Source organism: Tenrec ecaudatus, chromosome 7, assembly GCF_050624435.1.
Source record: "Tenrec ecaudatus isolate mTenEca1 chromosome 7, mTenEca1.hap1, whole genome shotgun sequence".
Classification (NCBI taxonomy): Eukaryota; Metazoa; Chordata; class Mammalia; order Afrosoricida; family Tenrecidae; genus Tenrec; species Tenrec ecaudatus.
The window spans coordinates 122,974,552-122,995,027 of record NC_134536.1 but is presented as its reverse complement, the minus strand read 5'-3'; the positions used below and the strand labels follow the sequence as shown (position 1 = coordinate 122,995,027).

At 38.2% G+C, this 20,476-nt stretch overlaps 1 pseudogene; it reads right to left on the bottom strand.

Moving 5' to 3' along the window:
- Positions 1-19,629: 19,629 nt before the first annotated feature.
- Positions 19,630-20,269, bottom strand: LOC142452489 (protein LSM12 pseudogene; annotated as a pseudogene).
- Positions 20,270-20,476: the final 207 nt, after the last annotated feature.

Here is a 20,476-nt window from a genome sequence, read left to right as displayed (position 1 = left end):
TTCTTTGCTTTGTCATTCCAAATCCAGTATTATAAGAAGGATAGTGTGAGCAGATTATCTCACCTCATTGGCCCTTAGTGGCCTCTCTTCAAATGAAGACATTGAACTAGATCTTTTCTGAAGTTGCATCCCACTTTAAGACTGCATAGGAATATGTGCCTTTCAGAATTTCTAAAGGTATTTATGTTTACAAAATAAAATAAGACTGAAGAATAAGAGGCCTTTCTATTTAATGAAACATGTCAGAGAAATTGTTTGGCCTGGGGTTAGCTACTGTGAATGCATTCTGAGCTTTATTTGTGTCCAGGACAAACCTTCAAGAAGGACAAAAATGACAAGACTTTCACACATCAAGATGGGAATTTGAGTGGGTGCGAAGAGAGCTTCTGAAAGAAATGAAACATTTTAAACATGTAGTTTTTGTTTAGATCTTACTGTTCAAACTAGATTCAAATTTCTCATTCCTTAATAACAGGATAGCCATAAGCAAAATCACCATGTGATATTTCTTCGTTTTCCCAACAACCCATACTACTCAGATACACCTACACTGAATTATGTTTAAGAAAAGAGTGAAGAGAGTATTTAGAAACTCACATCAGGCCTATAGTCATTTAAAAGGAATATATAAATACAGTTGAAACAATCTAATACTCTCCTAATGAAACTAGTAAAATGGTGTAATATTGTAGATCGTCAATATACAATGCATGACTGTGTTGATTAGACAATGCTTCTTCCAGCCATTTATTATTCTGTGCCATTTTAATGATAATTAAAGTCATTGAACAATTTTATTTTTTGTTATTGCTGAAAATAAAAATATGAAGTATTTCCCAAAGGGCAACTATATAGAGTAGAACACATACTTATAATGAAATATAACATGTGACCATTGGATATAGATATATAAAAGAATATTGATCAACCTGAAACATTTTTGCTGCACAGTTCCTGTGAAAAACAGGCCATTCAATGACCTGTTTACTGTTTTTGTGGTTTGATATTTATTTTTATTTTTCTCCTTTTGCCAAGAAAATATATAGAAGAATATATAATAAAAATCAAAATATTTTCTTTGGCTTTTTTGTAACATATTTTTTCCCTTTGTGCTTTAATTCAGAGACTAAAGACTTCAGAGGTTTAGCAAATAGCCCTGGGTCCAAGGAACCAATTTTCAGTGTTTATTTTGCAGTATTTATTGGTGGATACACAATTAGCTGAATAGTCACTTAGGATATTTTTTGATGGTTTCTAATTTCACAGGCTTAATGTGTGTAATAAATTGAACACTGTTAATAAAGTTCTAGATGAAAGTATGAAGATGTTAAGGGCCAATGAATGGTCATCTTTATTTTTATATTTAATTATAATATTTTATTTTGAATTGACTGAAGATTTTCAGAACATAACAATTTTATTTTGAAAATGATAATGCATGTTTTATTTAAAGCTATAAATTTCTATCCCCACAAAGAGAAGTGGGTAGATAATATTTTTATGAGTGTTTGTTTTCCTACACTTTTCAATAAAGGAAGGGCATTTTATTTTTAATTATTTTAAAGACTGTTAAACATCTAGAAATGATAGAGAATGAGAGAGAGAGAGAGAGAAACTATTTAGATGTTTGAGAACATATGGGATTATGGGTTTGGCTGCTAACTGAAAGGTAAGAAGTTCCAAATCACCAGCAATGATACAGAGAACGAATGAGGCTTTCTACATACGTAGAAGATGTACAATTTCAGAAACCCACTGAGGCAGTTCTACTTTATTGTATAGGGCTGCTATGAGTCAGAATTGACTCAGACATAGTGAGTTTGGTTTAGAAGCATTGGTCCACATTCTTGAGTAAATAAACATGGGCATTTTAGCAATAGATAAGTAACTAGCCAAAACAAACGACAAACATCTAAAGAAATCCATTTTGTACAGTTTGAGGGTTAGTGAGTGAGTGCCCAGTCAGGGCACATGAGCATGAAAAAGCTGGACAATTCTAACTGGAGGAATTGGGTGCTGTAGGGAACATAGTAACAATGGGCACAGAATTCCAGGGAAATCTTGAATATCATGTTAAGTCTGAAATTCCTTGGTGAACCTCTTACATTTAGTCCTAGCATTTACCTTCAGTTTGCTGTGCTGTTTGGCTTGTGTGCCGTGATGCTGGAAGCTCTGCTGCTGGTATTTCAAATACCAGCATTATCCTTCAAAGACAACAGGTGTCAGCAGAGCTTGCAGACGAAGAACAGACTAAGAAGGAATAGACTGCTCACTTCAGAGGGAGTAGCCACGGAAATCCTGATGGACAGCGTTGATACATGGTCAGATACTGAAAGCCTCATCAAATGAAGCAGAATGTTGTCAGTGATGCTGGCAAAAAAAATCCAGCAGGAACTCAAAATATGACTGAGAAGAAGCTGCCTTCTCAAAATCGACTCAACTACAGTGAGGTGGATGCAGTGAAGCCCGTGACAGTGAAGACTTGAGGACCTTCATGTGCTGAATGAACATGACTCAGCATAAGAAGAAACAGCTGCAAATATCTGCTAATTATCAGAACATGAAATGTATGAGGTATGAATCTAGGAAAATTGGAATCTGTCAAAAACGAAATGTATAAAGATTGATATCCTAAGTAATGAAATGGGAAAAAAAAGATTGCTCACAGTAGTCCCCAGATGTTTCTCAAATCAAAAGGATCTTGTCTTCATTGAGAGAATCGAAGCAATGAGGAAAGAATAAACTTATTGTCCATGTGCCTACATCTCAATTAATATACTCTGCCTCTGAAACAAATCTCTCACGTGTCTCTGGGTCCTGAATCCCCTAGCAGATGTTGATCTAAAGGGGAACCCCTTTTGTACATGCATCAATGACTCTCCTTGCCCTACTAGATTATTTATATCTGAAGATGCACAAAATATATTGTTGGAGTCATGATTGGAAGAAACTTGTTGTTGGTAGATACCATGGAGCTGGTTCCAACCCAAAAGGACACTATATTTACTTCAGAATGAAACACTACCGGGACCTATGGAGATGTCACAATTGTTCCTGTGCTGAACCGAGTCTTGAAGTCTCTGTAGCAATCCATCTCCTTGAGAGACTTCCTCTTTTTCGCTGTCCCTCTCCTTTTCCAAGCATGATGTCCTTCTCTAGTGACTGGCAGCTCCTGACAACATGCCCAAAGCATGTAAGATGAAGTCTCACCATCATTACCTGTAAGAAGCACCCTCACCCTAATTCTGCCAAGACAGCTCAGTTTGTCCTTTCAGTAATCCATGGTAACTTCAATAGTCTTCTCCAGAACCACAATTCAAGCCATCGATTCTTCCACAGTCCTTCACATGCATATGAGACAACCGAAAATATCGTAGCGTGGGTCAGGTGCACCGAAGTCTTCAAAGTCACATAGTTGCTTTTCAATGTTCTCAAAAAGGCTTTGTGAAATTCACACACAAATGGTGGTTGAAGAAACCAATACAATAAAAGTATTTATGGGAAAATCAAGAGAAAATAAACTGACCAGATATTTGATAAGAAATACATAAAACAATCCATTTATTCTTGGGAATCAGGATTAATCTTAGAATAGATAAGGAATTTTTTTTTCATTTTAAGCCTTTACTACTTATTTGATTTGACTTGAATTTTAACTCTGTTCACATCAAATAACTCGATTGGTCATGATTATCATATATACTTAGGAATAAGCCAATACAAATATCAGCCAAGGCACCTAATTTTACCACAAAAACTGCATTAAAATATGCTGGAAAACTCGACGTATACACGAGTATATACAATATTTGTCTCATGCTGTAACTAAAGCCTTTATTCCTGTAAAGTAGGAACCCTTAAGAGATCTATCTATTCATTGACATAACATTATATTACTAAGAAATGCCCTATGGCAGCTCTTGTCTTTCACTACTCTTTTGTTCTTTTTGAAATGTGACTTGAGTGGCAGTTTTACAGTTTAGACCTTCAACTCTGCGTTCACTAGTTCAATTCACTCATCAGTTCAAACTATTCATTTATAGCCCCTCTCTATTCTACCTTAACCCCCCATCTGATTTTATCGTCCTCCATCTTCCCATTCACAGCTCAATCAGCCCCTATGAGCCCTCTAGTCTATTTCTTCCTCTCTCTTCCCTTGCCCTCCCCTCATGGTTATAAAAACCCGTACTCTGGGTATGCATGTCTTTATCTTTGCTTTCATCCTCATAGTAGGGGGTGGCCTCATACAATATTTGTCCTTTTTTTAGTAATTTCACTGAATATAATGACATCCATATTCATCCATGTCATGATGTGCTTCATGGTTTCATCGTTGCTTTGGAGGGATGAATTGCATCTAATTTATGTATGTACCAAAGTTTCATTGTCCATTCTTCTACTGATGGGCATTTGGCTCATTTCCAAATTCTTGCTATTCTGAACAGGGCTGTTATGAAAAGGGGAATGCGCATGTCTGGTATGCTATGTTTCTTATTTCTTTAAGGTCTATATACCAAGCAGAGCTATTGCTGGCTCATATGGAATTTCTGTTTCCAGTTGTTTAAGGTAGCACCACATTGGTTTCTAAAATGGTTGTGCATATTAACAGCCCCACCATCAGTATATGAGGGTTCTAATATCTCCTCACCCTCCTCAGTATTTGTTGTTTTCTGCTTCTTTGAAAATTGGACTGTCATTGTCAGTATAAGGCGATATCTTGTCTTTGTGATTTGCATATCCTGTATGACTAATGATAGTGAGCATTTTTCATATGATTGTTAGCCTTTTATATACCATTTTAGTTGGTAACTATCTGTTAATATTCTTTCCCACTTTTTAATTTGTTTTTTTACTAAGATATTGCATTATTCTACAGAGGTTAGAGATTAGTCCCCTCTCCATTTTCTCTTTCCAGAGGTTGTATTTTTTTTAATCACTGGGCTCTCTTGCTACTCTTCTGAGGAACTCTTTTGTTAGAAAAAATGTCTTTTTTTTTAGTAAGCCCAAGGCATTTATTTTGTCTTCTGTGTGGGCATCCTTCATTATGTTTCAGAGTACATATTTGCAGTGTAATAGAGTCTTGTTTCTTTCTACTTTTTCTTAATGATATATATAATGCTAGAATTTATAGTTAGGTCTTTGATCCATCTTGACTTTATTTTCTTTATAACAGTGAACTATTGATCTGGTTTCACTCTTCTGCAGATGGAAAAACAATTGTTTTTGCACTATTTGTATAAACAATGCTTTCCCATTTAATATTTTTGGGCTTTTGTTAAAGATCAGTTGTCTGCAACTGAATGGGTTTATTGCTGGATTCTCTACTGTGTTATGTTGGTCTATTTATCTATATATGTACTAGTACAAGGTTGTTGGCATCAAACAAATGCCAGTAAGTTTGGTTTTTGAGTTTTGGCTGTGTAATAGGATTTGAGCTCAGATAGTAAAAGTCCTCTTATATTGTTCTTCATAAAAATATTTTGCTTCTCCTAGATCTATTTTCTCTCCATATAAATTTAGTAGATAGTTTTTCCAATACTTTTAAGAATAAAGTTGGGTACTAGATTGGGCTGCATTATATTCATAGACTACTTTATGTAGTATTGACCATTTTACAATGTTAAGCTTCAATATCTAAGGACATGGAGCAGTCTTCAATTTTTGAAGTCTCTTCTGGATCCTTGAAGTAGAGTTATGTAATTTTCTTTGTGCAAGTCTTTTGTTTCTTTAGTTAACAAACTAATGAAATATATTTTAACATTAATAAGACATAGCTGTAATTCAAAAGGTGTAGCACCTCCCTCCCAATAAAATACACAGGCTTTAATTCAAGGGGTAGCCCCCACCCCCAATTAAAATAAAAAAACAACACAGAATTATGCTGTCTAGAGTGGAGCATTTATTTTTTTTTTCCCGCTAGGCGAGTATTGAGTAACTTGTTCTGAGTTAGTGCACCCAGTGCTTTCTCTTGGGAAGGTTCTCTCTGGTCACAGTGGATTTTCCATAAAGGCAATTTTTCCCAAATCTTTTTTTTCCCCAATCATTTTATTGGGGGCTCGTACAACTCTTATCACAATCTATATATACATCCATGTATCAAGCACATTTGTACATTTGTTGCCATCATCATTCTCAAAACTTTCTACTTGAGCCCTTGGTATCAGCTCCTCATTTAAAAAAATCATTTTATTTGATAATTTATAAATTATTTTGTCATATCTTGCTCTGTCCCACGTCTCCCTTCCCCACTTTTCTGTTGTATGCTCCCCAGGGAAGAAGTCACATGTAGATCCATGAAATAGGTTCCCCCTTTCCAACTCACCCTCCCTATGACCTCCCAGTATTGCCACTCACACCACTGGTCCTGAGGGGATCATCCACCCTAGCTTCCCTGTGTTTCTAGTTCCCATCTGTACCAGTGTACCTCCTCCGGTCTAGCCAGACTTGCAGGTAGGATTCGGATTATGACAGTAGAAGAAGCATTTAGGAACTAGAGGAAAGTTGTATTTTTCATCATTGCTACACTGCACCCTGACTGTCTCATCTCCTCCTCGAGACCCTTCTGTAAGGGGATGTCCAGTGGAACTACAAATGGGCTTTGATCTCCACTCCACTCTCCCCGCTCATTCACTATGGTCAGATTTTTTGTTCTGATGATGCCTGATACCTGATCCGTTGATGCCGTGTGATTGCACAGGCTGGTGTGCTTCTTCCCACCTTCTGTGTGTGTGATGTTTAATTTAAGACAACAGCATGTGGCTGTGAAATTTTGTTTTCTGCCCAGAAAAAAATACCACAGAAATGGTTTTAATGTAAAACACACCTTACAAGGACAGAAAAGATCAAGTGTATGAGTGCTTTTCTCATTGCAAGAAAGGTGAAATGTCGATTGATGACAAACCTTGTTCTGTTGACTTCCCAAAAAGATAAAAATGTAAATTATTAGTTTATTTGGAGTTTGTTCCACCAGCTCAGATTGTTAATCAAGCTTTCTATTTAGAGGTTCAGAAAAGATAGCATAACATTATGTGGTGGGCGGGGAGGCCTGATTTGTAGTACACAGGGGAATAGTTTTATCACCATGACAATGCAACTCCTCAAGCAGCCATCTCAGTGTGTCAGTTTGGGGGAACAAACATCATGCCTCTCTTGCTCCAAGGACCTTACTCACCTGACCTTGCTCCATGTGACTTCTTTTTGTTTCTGCAAATGAAGAGTGGCATGAAAGGACAGCAGTTTGACACTGTATAAGAGGTGAAGGAAAAAAAAACAGTGAGGGAGTTGCTGTCATCCATTCAAACAAACGAGTTTGAAAAAATGTTTCTTGAAAACAAATCGGGTGCACAAGCAAATGTGGTGAAGAAAGTTGATGGAGTCCAGCTATCAAAAGATATAGCATCTAGGGACTTAAAGACTTGAAGTTAAACAAGCGGCCATCTAGCTCAGAAGCAACAAAGCCCACAAGGAAGAAGCACACCAGCCCGTGTGATCCTGGGATGTTGAACTGTTAGGTATCAGGCATCAAATAACAAAAAAAAAATCATATCATTGTGAATGAGGGGGAGTGTGGCGTGGGGACCCAAAGCCCATCTGTAGGCAACTGGACATCCTCTTACAGAAGGGTTACGGGGAGGAGACGAGACAGTCAGGGTGCAGTGTAGCGATGATGAAACATACAACTTTCCTCTAGTTCCTAAATGCACCCCCACCCCCTGCCCAACTATCATGATCCCAGTTCTTCCTTACAAATCTGGCTAGACCAGAGCATGTACACTGGTACAGATAGGAACTGGAAACACAGGGATTCCAGGGTGGATGATCCCTTCAGGACCAGTGGTGAGAGTGATGACACTGGGAGGGTAGAGAGAGGGCAAGGTAGAGAGGGAGATCCGATTATAAGGATCTACATATAACCTCCTCTCTGGGGGATGGTTAACAGAAAAGTGGGTGAAGTGAGACTTTGGACAGTGTAAGATATGAGAAAATAATAATTTATAAATTATCCAGGGTTCATGAGGGAAGGGGAAGTGGGGAGAGAGGGGGAAAATATGATGAGCTGATGCCAGGGGCTTATGTGGAGAGTAAATGTTTTAAGAATGATGAGGGTAATGAATGTACAAATGTGCTTTATGCAATTGAGATATGTCTGGATTATGTTAAGAGTTGTATGAGCCCCCAATAAAATGATTAAAAAATGTTTCCAAAAATGGAATTTCAGATTTGACAAATGTATTAAATGTAATGGAGAATACTTTGAAGGTGATAATTTTATTTTAAAAATTAAATACATATCTTTGAAAAGAAAAATTAGGATATCTCCTCTTATAAGGGTCCTGGTGGTGTGGTGGTTATATTTTGTACTGTTAACTGTGGGGTTAGCAGTTTGAAAACATCAGCTCTCCACAGGGGAAAGATCAGGCTTTTTAATCCTGTAAAGAGTTGCATCTCCAAAACCCATAAGGGCAGTTCGACTCTGCCCTGAGTCAGAATTGACTCGGTAATAGTGAATTGGGTTTCTGAAATTATAATGTAAAAGGGAAACACCTTAAATTGTACAATTTTCGATGTGTGATTTCTAAAAAGAAATTTACACTAAGAGATATGTGTTAGTCTGGGAATTCTAGAGAAACAAATTCATAGAGACACAAATTCATAAAAGACACATATAAGTATCTTTTATAAAGAAAGAGTTTTATATAAAAGATCAATTGAATATTGAGAAAATATCTCAATCCAGTCCAGATCAAGTTCATAAGTCTGATATTAGCTCATATGTCTGATACCAATCTATAAATTCCTCTTCAGACTCACAAAACACATGCAATGATGCAGAATGCAGGAATATCATAGGTCAGTGGGTGGATAGACTTGTGGATCTAGTGATGGTGGAACTATCAATGCTGGTGTGGGTCTTCACCTGTGTCCTCCAGATCCAGGGCTCTCATTGCCATCAGCATAGATCCATGGGTCTTGTCAGTAGAGAGTCTCTCAATGAGCAGAAACAGACTGTGCCTCCTGCCTCCAAGGAGGAATACTGAAGTTCCCAGAATCTTCAGAAGAAGACCATGCCCACACAGAGGCCTCACTGACTATGACCTGATTGACAGGCTAGACTCCATCTCTTCACTCTTAATCCTCTCAAACTGACAAATGATTATATAACTACCACAAGATACAATGAAATATGAGAAACTTGTGTTTACTCACATAACTACTATAGATATAGCATCTTTAAGGATAGACTGATCAAGAATGTTGCATTCAAGCATCAAATGTTAAACAACATTGCACTCGTTGATATTTATTTTTGAAATATCAAACAATCTAAGGAAAATTCCATCAAAATTAATTATAACTATCCCTGCTTTTTTTGGTAGGTGCCTCAGAGCCAGTTCCAACATAGGCACAATGGCACAAAACACTACTTAGTCCTATTCTCTCCATGAAATGATTCCTATGTGTGATCCCGTTGCTGCAGCTACTGTGTCCATGCATCCCATTGAGGACCTTCCTCTGTTTTTGTTGTTGGCTCTTTACCAAGCATACTTTTCTAGGAGCTGATCCCTCCTGACAACATGCCCAAATTACGTGAGACGTAGTTTTGCCATCCTCACCTCCAAGTGCATTCTAACTGCACTTGTTCCAAGAAAGATTTATTTGTTCTTTTGCCAGATCAGGGAATATTCAAGAATTTGGCCAACACCATACTTCCAATGTCTTTCTGGTTAGTAGTCTGGCTGTTAACTCAAGAGTTGGAGATTTGAATCCAGAGTTGAGAAAGTCCTATGGCACAGTTATCCCTTTATATGAGGTCACTATGATTGGAAGTGACTAGATAGCCTCCACCACCACCAGCAACACGCCATTCAGGGAAAATTCATGTGTATTAAAAGGGACCAAAGCAATGTGGGTTTACAGTATAATAGCAGGATGTTAAAACCATGCAGAATATGGTATAATTTCCCTCAGGAGGGCCAGAATCTCTAGTTCCCACAGTCAAAAAGCAATAGGATTCACTCCAGACGAGTGTGACAAGGAAACAGAGTAGGCATGATTAACAAATGCTTTTAAGTTAAGAATTCTTCAAGGACCCCTGCTTAAAGGATCGTTTTGAAAAATCCTGTCTGCCATGTGGATGGATCTTACTTTTATTTGTATGTAGAGCAAACATACTTCAAATAAAACTGCAGCAGAAATCCTTCATGATATTGTTCTGTACTGCCCAGATTGAATTTGTCCTGACTCCTAATGAAAGAATGGAGTCAGAGTAGAAATGGCCCAAATATCAGAGTAGAAATGTTCCAAGTACTTCGCTAGGCTGTAATCTCCACAGAAGTAGATCCAGCGGTGCTACCAGGTGTGTTGGAATTATCATCTTTTCAGCTTACAGGCAATCCCCTAACCACTATGCCCATCTATCTACTGGGGGTAGGGATCCAGTAGACCATCTTCTCTTTCTTGTGAATTACTCCCCCTGCAGTCCTTCGTGATGTCCTAGCAACTGGTGATAATCTGAAAAATGTTTGCTACTGGCCTGAAAAGAGTGATCATTGAGAGATCTTACGATAATTGCTCAGACTACTTTGATGCCTCTTGAAACTATTGATAATGGTGTAGGCTTGTACTTTGTGTCTTTTATTTAATTTTTGCTTCCAATCATTTTCCATACATTTTGCTAAAATATTGGTCTAAGACAGAAGGGAGAAAATTAAAAGCATATTATTCCTTTATAGTTTGATAAACATAACTGTGCTTCCCTAAATAGCACCTATGGCTGTGCTTTAGGAAGACTCTCTAGACAACCATGGAGGATATAAAACGCCTCTTTATGACATTGTGTCAATTGCAACGGAGTCACTTCTGACTTGTGGTGAATCACGGATTTCACAGTGAAACTGCCTCGGAGGGGAGTTTCATTATTGGGACCTTTGAGAAGACATCTTTTAATGTTCCTCTGAGTGTGTTTGAAGCATTATTATTTCAAAAAGTAGGTCACCAAGTGTCTGGTTGTACCACCTCAAATTCTCTATTCTAGAATTCTCTTTGTGGGAAGTAGACAAGGGTAATGTATTTCTAGTCAAAATAGGTCTTTGAACAGTATGGAGACAAAACAAGCAAAAACAACCCTCTTTTCCCATACATTTTATGAGTGACAAGAATCCCCCTGTTTCCCTGCAGCTCTTTGGAGTTGTCCCTTTAGTGTACATATCCACTTTAGGTCTTACTCATATAGGTCCTTTCTAAGCAGCCTTCAATTCCATGATTAGTCTTCAATTAATATGATTAAGTGCTGGGAACCCTGGTGTCTCTGTTTGGTAAGCATTGAATTGCTAACTGCAAGGTCGGTGGTTCAAACACACTTGATGTTTCTTGGGAGAAAGATTAAGTTATTTGCTCCCATAAAGCTCTACAGCCAGGGGTAAGCAGGTGCTGCCATGAATGAAGAAGAAGATAGTATTCTTCATGAAGAAGAAAAAAGTCAAAGTACCAGGGGTGGAGGTGGGGGCAAGCAGGCAAGCTATTGGAAGGTTTAACAAGTAGTTTAAGCTGTAAATACAAAATTGGACAGCTTACACGCTAGTAACCACCAGATACACTATATATGTAGATATATATATATATAACATGCTTAGAAACATTATATATAGATATATAACACATGCTTAGAAACATTATACATATATGGATATATAAAACACATGCTTAGAAACATTATATATATATATATGGATATATAAAACACATGCTTAGAAACATTATACATATATGGATATAAAAAACACATGCTTAGAAATATACATATATGGATATATAAAACACACACTTAGAAACATTATATATATATATATATAACACATGCTTAGACACATTATATATATATAAAACACACACTTAGAAACATTATATATATATATATAAAACACACATTTAGAAACATTATATATATATATATAACACATGCTTAGAAACATTATATATATATAAAGCATACATTTCGAAACATTATATGGGGTTACTATGAGTTGAAAATTATTTGATAGTTGTGGGCCATTTAAGTGCTTACCCCAATATCTTCTGGGCTAACTGATTAGACAAGTGTTTAAATGACCAAATAAAAATAACATTATAAATGATGGATTATGCATGCTCTACAATTTTTATTATTTAAAGAAAATGTCAGTGATCTATAATACTATCTTTTTATGGAGGAAACCTGGGGTATACTAGAGGCCTACCACAGGCATAGTGGAACTTCACCATCTTTCAATTCCACATAGGTGTTTGTCCACCCGACCTACAGTTCTATGTCTAAAAGTGCGTCCACTTCCCTCTCTGCCCAAATCACAGAACTAGTAGCATGAACAGACGTGCTGCAGCATGTGTTTCCATTTGCTGCCCGTGTGAGTTGGGCGTAGGAAAGCGGTGTCATGCTAGAGTACAAAGGAAAATCCAAAGGTGGCAATACTACTGGATGACTATTTTTTTCTGCTTTGACATCTGTATCTCTCCTAATTGTAACATTTCTGGGGCACCAGTGACATTTTATATCTTTTTTTTTTTGACATTTTATATCTTACGGGCTTTTAAAACAAGTCTGTGAGGGAAATAACAAAGAGAACATACACATTCCAAAACTCTGAAGAAAGTTTAAAGGATTTTGGTAGCATTTTAGATTAACCTATCACATTTATTAAATTCAGGCCAACAATTCCTGTTCTACACCAAAGAAATAGGGATAAGTTGGCCTTGTAAGGAAAATGTAATGGAAAGGTGAATTGACATCTATTTATAATACATATAAAATCGAGGAGCGTTATGTAACATGTAAACATGTATAATTTTCACAATGTAAACTTTCACCTAAACCATAATAAATTGAAAACTAAAGATATAATATTTATTCAAAATGCTTTTAGGGTTATTTGACATTTGAGGGGTATTATGATTTGGCTTCCAGGATATACATACTCCTTACCAGAGTCATTGCTAAGAGTTGATTTTAAGTGCTTCTAATTCACAATGAGACCATTAGCGCCACATACAGACGCCTGCTCTGAGCTTGAGGAAACAAACGACTAAGCATTCTTTCCAAAGATGTGTCAGAGTGGATGCGTGGGGCCACTCAACCGCAGAGATACCATTTGGTTTAAGTTTAACTTTTGATATAGTGTTAGGTTTAACAATGAGGGGTGGAGTGAAGATTTTTGAAGTTTTGCATATTTGTCTTTCAGATAGCAATTTAAATTGGCTATGGCAGTTTAGTATATTTTAGAAATTGTGTTGATGAAGTGATGGAAATCAAATTAAGTATTAAAAGACTTCAAAAACAGACGTGGAAAAAATTAAAAGATAATGGAATTTTCCATGAATTTTTGAAGACCCCTTATGTACTGGAAACGAACCCTTTAGCATGTTCTGTAGAGTGAATATAAAGACAAGATCCATGTCACATTTTTATCCAATTGGGCACTTCAAAATATTGCCTCAAGGCTAGGTCATCTTTGGCAGACTAATAACATAACGAAGCCTTTTGGGCTTAGAATATCAATATCCAGTACTACACACACATTCACACACACACACACACACACACATACTCCAACAAAAACTTAACAGTGAAGGTTACTGAGTTTCCAAATCGCTTTTTCAAATCCCTAAATCCATAGTTAGTTAAGATTTGGGTGGCAAATTGATCTTTCAGTGGATGTTTTTAATTTTCTCAATTAAGACTCTGGAGATTTTGAAATTTTAAGTGTTTAAATTCTGTTGTTATGTAATAGATGTTACAGAAATGACAAGGTCATTTTATAGGATGAAAATGAGTTTACTGGACTTAAAGTTAACAGGAGCCTTAACACATGCACCTTCTTGAGCATAGTGGCTTAAGGATGTTTGTTGGTGTGTCTAGACACTTTCTAATTTTTAGTCTCCGACTAGAGTTAAGTTAGTTTTCTTTTTCAGTTTTGAGGATTTTATTTTTATTTATTTTTTAATTGTTTTATTGACCCATCTTTCATGGTACAATATATGCATTCATGTACAAATCTGTTGTTCAAGCTCTTCACTGCTATCAGCTCCCCGTACCCACCCTCTCTGCTTTACCCTCAGGACACTGCTACCTGTTACTCTTTCTGAAGATTTACCTATCTTTCCTTTCATATACCGAACAAAATTAAATGTACAAATGAGAACATGCAAATCTAATATAACGAACGAGGTAAAACAAATAAAAACCTTGAAGCGAGGAGAGGAGATTTTAAAGACTGGAGGTTGTTTGTGTGGTTCATGAGTGCCATACCACACTCTGGATTTATCATCCATTCCACGTGGCCCTCTGAGAGGGACTGTCCATTTACCTTGCAACTGAGTTTTGGGTCTCCATTGCATCCATGCCCCTTCACATCGAGTTGGTTTCCTGTTCTTAAACTTCTGATACCCCTTCCTGTTGACACCTCATAATCACATGGGCTGGTGTGCTTCTTCCGCATGGGCTTTATTGCTTCCCTGATGGCTACTTGTTTAATTATGAGCCTTTAAGACCCCAGGTGCTATATCTTTCCATAGATGGACACCATTAGCTTCCTCCACGACCTTTTCTTATGCACCCATTTTGTTTTCAGCAATCGTGTCAGGAAGATGAGTATCATACAAGATCACATTATTAGAACAAACCATTCTTGTACTGTGGCAAGATTCGGGAGACCTAAAGTCCATTTGCTTCCTTGTTTCATATACTTGTATGTGTGTGTGTTTCCTCCAGGCCCACAGTCATGTTTACCCATCACACACCATTCAGTAATCCTTCTCAGATACAATTCAATTATTCAAATGCGTCAAGAAAAGCTACCCAGTCCTCACCGTCATTTTTAGAACACTTGCTATTTTCTTGTACCCGTCATTAATGGGCTCCCTGCTCCCCTTCCCCCCTCCTTTCCCTTAACTCTCCCCAGGTGGCCTCAGTCCTGTCTCTGTCTCTGTGGGGCTGCCTGTACTGGATTTCTTGTAGAGATAAACACCGAAATAGAAACCATACATGCAGTCACAAACCTAACAAGAATAATAACATAGAAAATATACATACCTCTATGTGAAAGGACATGTTAGAAACCATCGTTCTGGTCCCCATGTCTCAGAATTGCCTCTTCCAGTCCCGCTTGCCTAAGAACTCATGCACCCTTTCAGTCTTCAGCAACCAAGTCCAAGTGTCCAAAATGTGGGCACCCTGTAAGTCCACATTGTGATTCCAGCAATCAGGGATGGAGCAGTCTCTTTTCCACTACACCCCCACCCACTTATGCCTTTAGGTGTTCAATGTGGCCCCCTTCTGAGTAATCCACAACCAGTACAGGAGCAGTGCCACGTGCTGAGACCCCCAAGTCAGAAGCCTGCGATCGGGATTCTTGTGAGACTTGGTGGCTTCGTGTGCTCCACTCGTCTGCTGCACTCCCATCTTGGTCTGGCCCCGATGGGTGGGTCATACAGTCAGCTCTCCCCGAAATGTATCCTCAGTGCTGACTTCCACAGGGAGACAGTGAGACCTCAGTCATCTGGACCTTACTCATCTCTGGGTCTGAGCGGTTCTACCCAGGAAGTTTGCCCGCGTGAATCGACGCACCAGAATCAAGTCTGCTCTCACTCTCACCGTCCCTTTGCTATGGAAGCATAAACATGACCTATCCCTTGGGTGTATTATCTCCCTGACCCCTGCACTGTTTTCTATTCTTTCCCCACACCGCTGTGAACCTCACGCCTTTATAAGGGAGCAGCGGGGAAGCATGGCTTTCAGCAGGAGTGCTATCTGATTTGGTGTTTGTGACATATGGATCATCGGCTCTGTTCTGGCTCTTGCCAGAGTATCTGGTCCTCAGCCCAGGGATTGTGTGTTGTGTGCACTTTCCTTTGTGCCTGTTCTGCTATTTGAACTTACCTCAGTGGACCCCTGTTATACTTGACCTTTTGTGCTTGGCTAAATTCACTCAGCATAATATTTACATGAGATGAGGCGCTTTGTACTTTCATCACTGTGTTTTAGGGATGCATAGTATACCATTATATGTAAGTACCAGAGGTATCCATTTGCCTATGGATGGAAATATGGGCTGTTTCCAATTTTTTTTGGTCTCTGTTTTAGGTATCACCAAATCACTTTACACAGTGGCTGAATGAACCTACAGGAACACCATCAGTGAATAAGGGTTCTTGTCTCACCACACACCCTCCCGTATTTTTGTTTTCTGTCTTTTTGAATAAGTGGACTATCCTGTGGGCAGTAGGTGGTATCTCATAGTTTTCTGATTTGCATTTCCTGGATGGCTAATGATCCGGAACATTTTCTCCTATGTTTATTGGCCCTTCAGGGTTCCTCCTTTGTTGACCTGCTGGTCAACTCTTCTGCCCATCTGCACAGTGGGTTATTCATTTTTTTTCTTGTGAACTAGCAAGATTCTGTGGATTTTGGTAATAAGCCCTGTGTCTACTATGTCCTTATTAAGTATCTTTTCCCCAGCTGTGGGCTCTCTTATTACTTTCTTGATGAAGTCATCTGATGTACACAAGTGTTTTATCTTTAGTATGTCCCACTCATAAATGTTAACTTCCTCTGAGTGTGTGCCTTCCCTTATGTCTGATAGCCCATGTGTCCCCTACCCTAATGTTCTTAGCTTTGTCCCAACTTTCTCATTGCTGATCCTGATACTTTTGGGTTTTCCCTCTAGGTCTGTGATCCACCTGAATATGAGCTTGTGGATGTAATGACGTAAGGTTCTTGTTTTATTGTTCTGTAGGCTGAAATGCAGTTTTTCCAGCACCATTTGTTGAAAGGGCATCTGCTTCCCATTTGATAATTTGGGGACTTTGGCAATAACCAGTTTTCTATATGCTGCTATTTTTATTTCCGGATTTTCGGTTCTTATCCATTGGTCTCTACATCTATCATTACAAGAGTACCATGCTGTCGCGCCAACTGTGGCTGTAGAAGAACTTTAAAGTCAGGCAGTGCAATCCCACCACTTTGTCTGTCTGCTTGGGGAGTTCTTTGCCAATTTCTGGGTTTCTTCTGTTTCCATATGATGTTGGTCAGTTTTTCCATTTCTTTGAAAAATAATGATGGGATTTGTATCTGGATTGCATTGAATTTATATAGTGCCTTCTGCAAGAATTGACATCTATATAATATTGAATCTTCTGACCCATGGACATGGGATATTCTTCTCTTGTGTATGTCATTTTTGGTTTCTTATAATAATGTTCTGTAGTTTTCCTCATATAGATTTTTGGAGGTTTGTTTGTTTTGGTTAGGACTATCCCTAGATATTTCAATTTAGGCTTGCTATTGTGAAAGGTATCTAGAAGTGGGGACAAGGGGCATCCTTGCCAGGTACCGCCTTGATCTCTGTTTTCTTTCATAGCAATACAATTGACCTCTGCTTGTTGATCTTATATCATGCTACTCTACCATATTCATCTATTGCTTCCAGTAATCCTATTGTGGATCCTTTGGGGTTCTCAATATATAAGATCCTATCACCTGTAAATAGTGATCATTTCATTTCTTGGCACAGTTCCTTCCATTTTCTTATATTATTAACTAGGACCACCAAGACGATGTTGAATAGAAGTGAGGATAAGGGGCATCCTTGTCAGGGCCTCTGTTTCAGTGAGAATTTTTTCATCTTTTCTCTACTGATTATAATGCTAGCTGTTGGTTTTACATATATAGCTTTTATTATATTGAGTTAAATCCCCTCGAATCCTATCTTCTTGAGTGTCTCAATTAGCATGGGGTTTTGAATGTCGTCAAGTGTTTTTTCCTGCATCTATTGACAATATCCTATGGTTCTTGTCCTTTTTTTCTTGATGTGATGGATAATGTTGGTGACTCTTTGGATGTTGAGTCATCCCTGCATCCCTGGTATGAATCCCATTTGGTCAGAATGAATTATTTTTAATATACTTTTGTATTCTATTTGCCAAGATTTTGTTGAGAATTTTTACATCTATATTCATTAATGATATCAGCCTGTAGTTCTCCATTCCTGTGAAGTCCTCATCTGGCTTTGGTATAAATATTTTACTAGCTTCAAATAATGTGTTTGGGAATTAACTGTCCATTTCTAGGTTCTGGAAGAACTGTGTAGAATTGGTGTAAGCTCCTCTCTGACTGTTTGGAAAAATTCCCCTGTGAAGCCATCTGGGATTTTGTCAGTTGGGCATTCCTTGATAGCTTTAGCTATTTCTTCTTTTGCTATGGGTCTTTTAATGTTCTCGACGTCCATCTGAAATGATTTGGGGAGCAATTGTTTTCTAGGTATTTGTCCATGTCCTCCAAGTTGTTGAATTTGTTGGAGTACAAGCTTACATGTTAGAGTGTAATTGGTCTTTTGATTTAATTAGGGTCTGTTGTAATTTCCCCTGTTTCATCTTTCATACTGGATATTGATGTCTGCTCCTTCCTTGCATTTGTTATGAGTGCTAGCTGTTTGTTGATTCTGTTAATATTTTTGATGAACCAGCTTTTCTCAGTTGATTTTTCCTATTGTTTCTTTTGTTTTCCCACTCATTTATCTCCACCCTGATTTTTATGTCTTTTCTTTTGCTATTATGATTATTCTGTTGACTCTGTTCCAACTGCTGTAGATTGTGTGATAAGTCATCAATCATAAATCTCTCTTCCTTCTTAATATATGCATTAATCACTATCAAGTGACCTCTGATAAAGGCTTTTGCTATATCCCTGAGGTTTTGATATTTTGTATTTTCATTCTCATTAGTTTCTAGGCACTTCCTAATTTTGTCTCTAATTTGGGCTAATACTCATTCCTGTTTAAGAAGTATGTTATTTAGCTTCCATGTATTTGCCTTTATTGTTTTCTCATTTTTTTTACTGATTTCTAGCTCTATGGTGTAGTGGTCAGAGAAGGAAGTCCGTGTGTCATCTGTATGTTTGAATTTACTCAAGCTTGACTTGTGTCTCAGCATGTGGTCTATTTTTGAATGCATACCATTTGAACATTAAAAATGTGCATTTTTGGCAGTTGGGGGGAGAACTTTGAAAAATTTCTATGAGGTTAAGATGTCTAATTATAGTGTTTAGTTCTGTAGCCTCTTTGTTGAGCTTCTTTCCCACTGAACTTTCTTGGAGAGCGGTGCATTGAAGACCATACCATTATTATTGATCCTGTGATTTATTTTTTCATCTTTTGAAGGATTTGATTGCTGAATTCTGCCAGTCTCTTTTTGGGCACAAATATGGCTCTTGGTCTACTGATCCCTTAAGCATTATATTGTGCCCATGCATATCTGTTGTGATATTCTGCACCTGGAAATATTCTGCATTTGGCAAGATATAGAATTACAACCCCTGCTTATTATTATTATTATTATTGCTATTCACTTGATATCCATTTCACCATCTTTGACCCTCAACCTGTTTGGGGCTGTGAGTTTGAGAAGTCTCTCACTCTCTTTTTAAAATATGATTCTCTTGTTCTTCTGTGTTGGTGTTTTGTTTGTTCAAGTCTAAGATTTGGAAATGCTGGCCCTTCATTAACAAGAGCCACAGGAACTATAGGATCCCTTCCCTCCCCTGGCCTACTCTGCTGCAGCCGGGCTGGATCATGGAAGAGTCTTTCAGGTGTGTGTGCTCAGGGTGACAGGGCAGTCTCCTTGTGGAGTTGCTGGGTTTATGAATGTAGACTCCTTGTGGGGTTGCTGGGCTTATGAGTGCTGCAAAGAAATTATCTTTTGGCTTTCCACGTCTCTAAAATTTCTTTCAACTATTTTGCATACATAGTTCAGTGTACCCCCCTCTTTGCCTTTATACTTTCCCACTTTATAGGGGGTGGTGTAATAACTTCTTCCATGAGTACTATATTTTTTTCTTGCCATTTACAGTACAGTCTTTAACAGTCTTGTGAATGGTCCGGAAGAGCTGCTGGCCCTCTTGGGAAGCACCAGCACTGATTGCATAGGCCTGGCTCAGCTTCACCTTCTCTATCCGTATCTGCTGGCAAGGTTCCTAACATTGAGTGAAGCTAGAGGAAGAGGGTTTCTGTTCAGTCATGAATTATTTCTACTTCTGAAACACACTGTACGTTTATGAGCAAGATGTCTGCGTGGTTGGGTTTCTCCTCGAAGAAGGACATTTTAGAGCCAACATTTTGGACTGGAAATCAAAGGCTACCACCTCACCCTGCAGCCGGTGCTCATGGCAAGTCCGGCATGAAACCTGGCTCCCAATGTTGAAGTCCTCACTCGGAGGAGCCACCATCATGTGAGAACATCTGTGGCCTGCTGCGTCAGAGACAGTAGCCAAGATGTGCCTCTTGAAGACAAAAGATGGATGGATTTTGTTTCCTAATCCATTCTGCTAGTCTGTTTTTTAAAAGGTGAGTTCAGACCAGTAATGTTCAGACTAATGACACCCATCTCTGGATTTGTTACAGCAATCGTGTACCATTTGTGATAGATGTTTTCC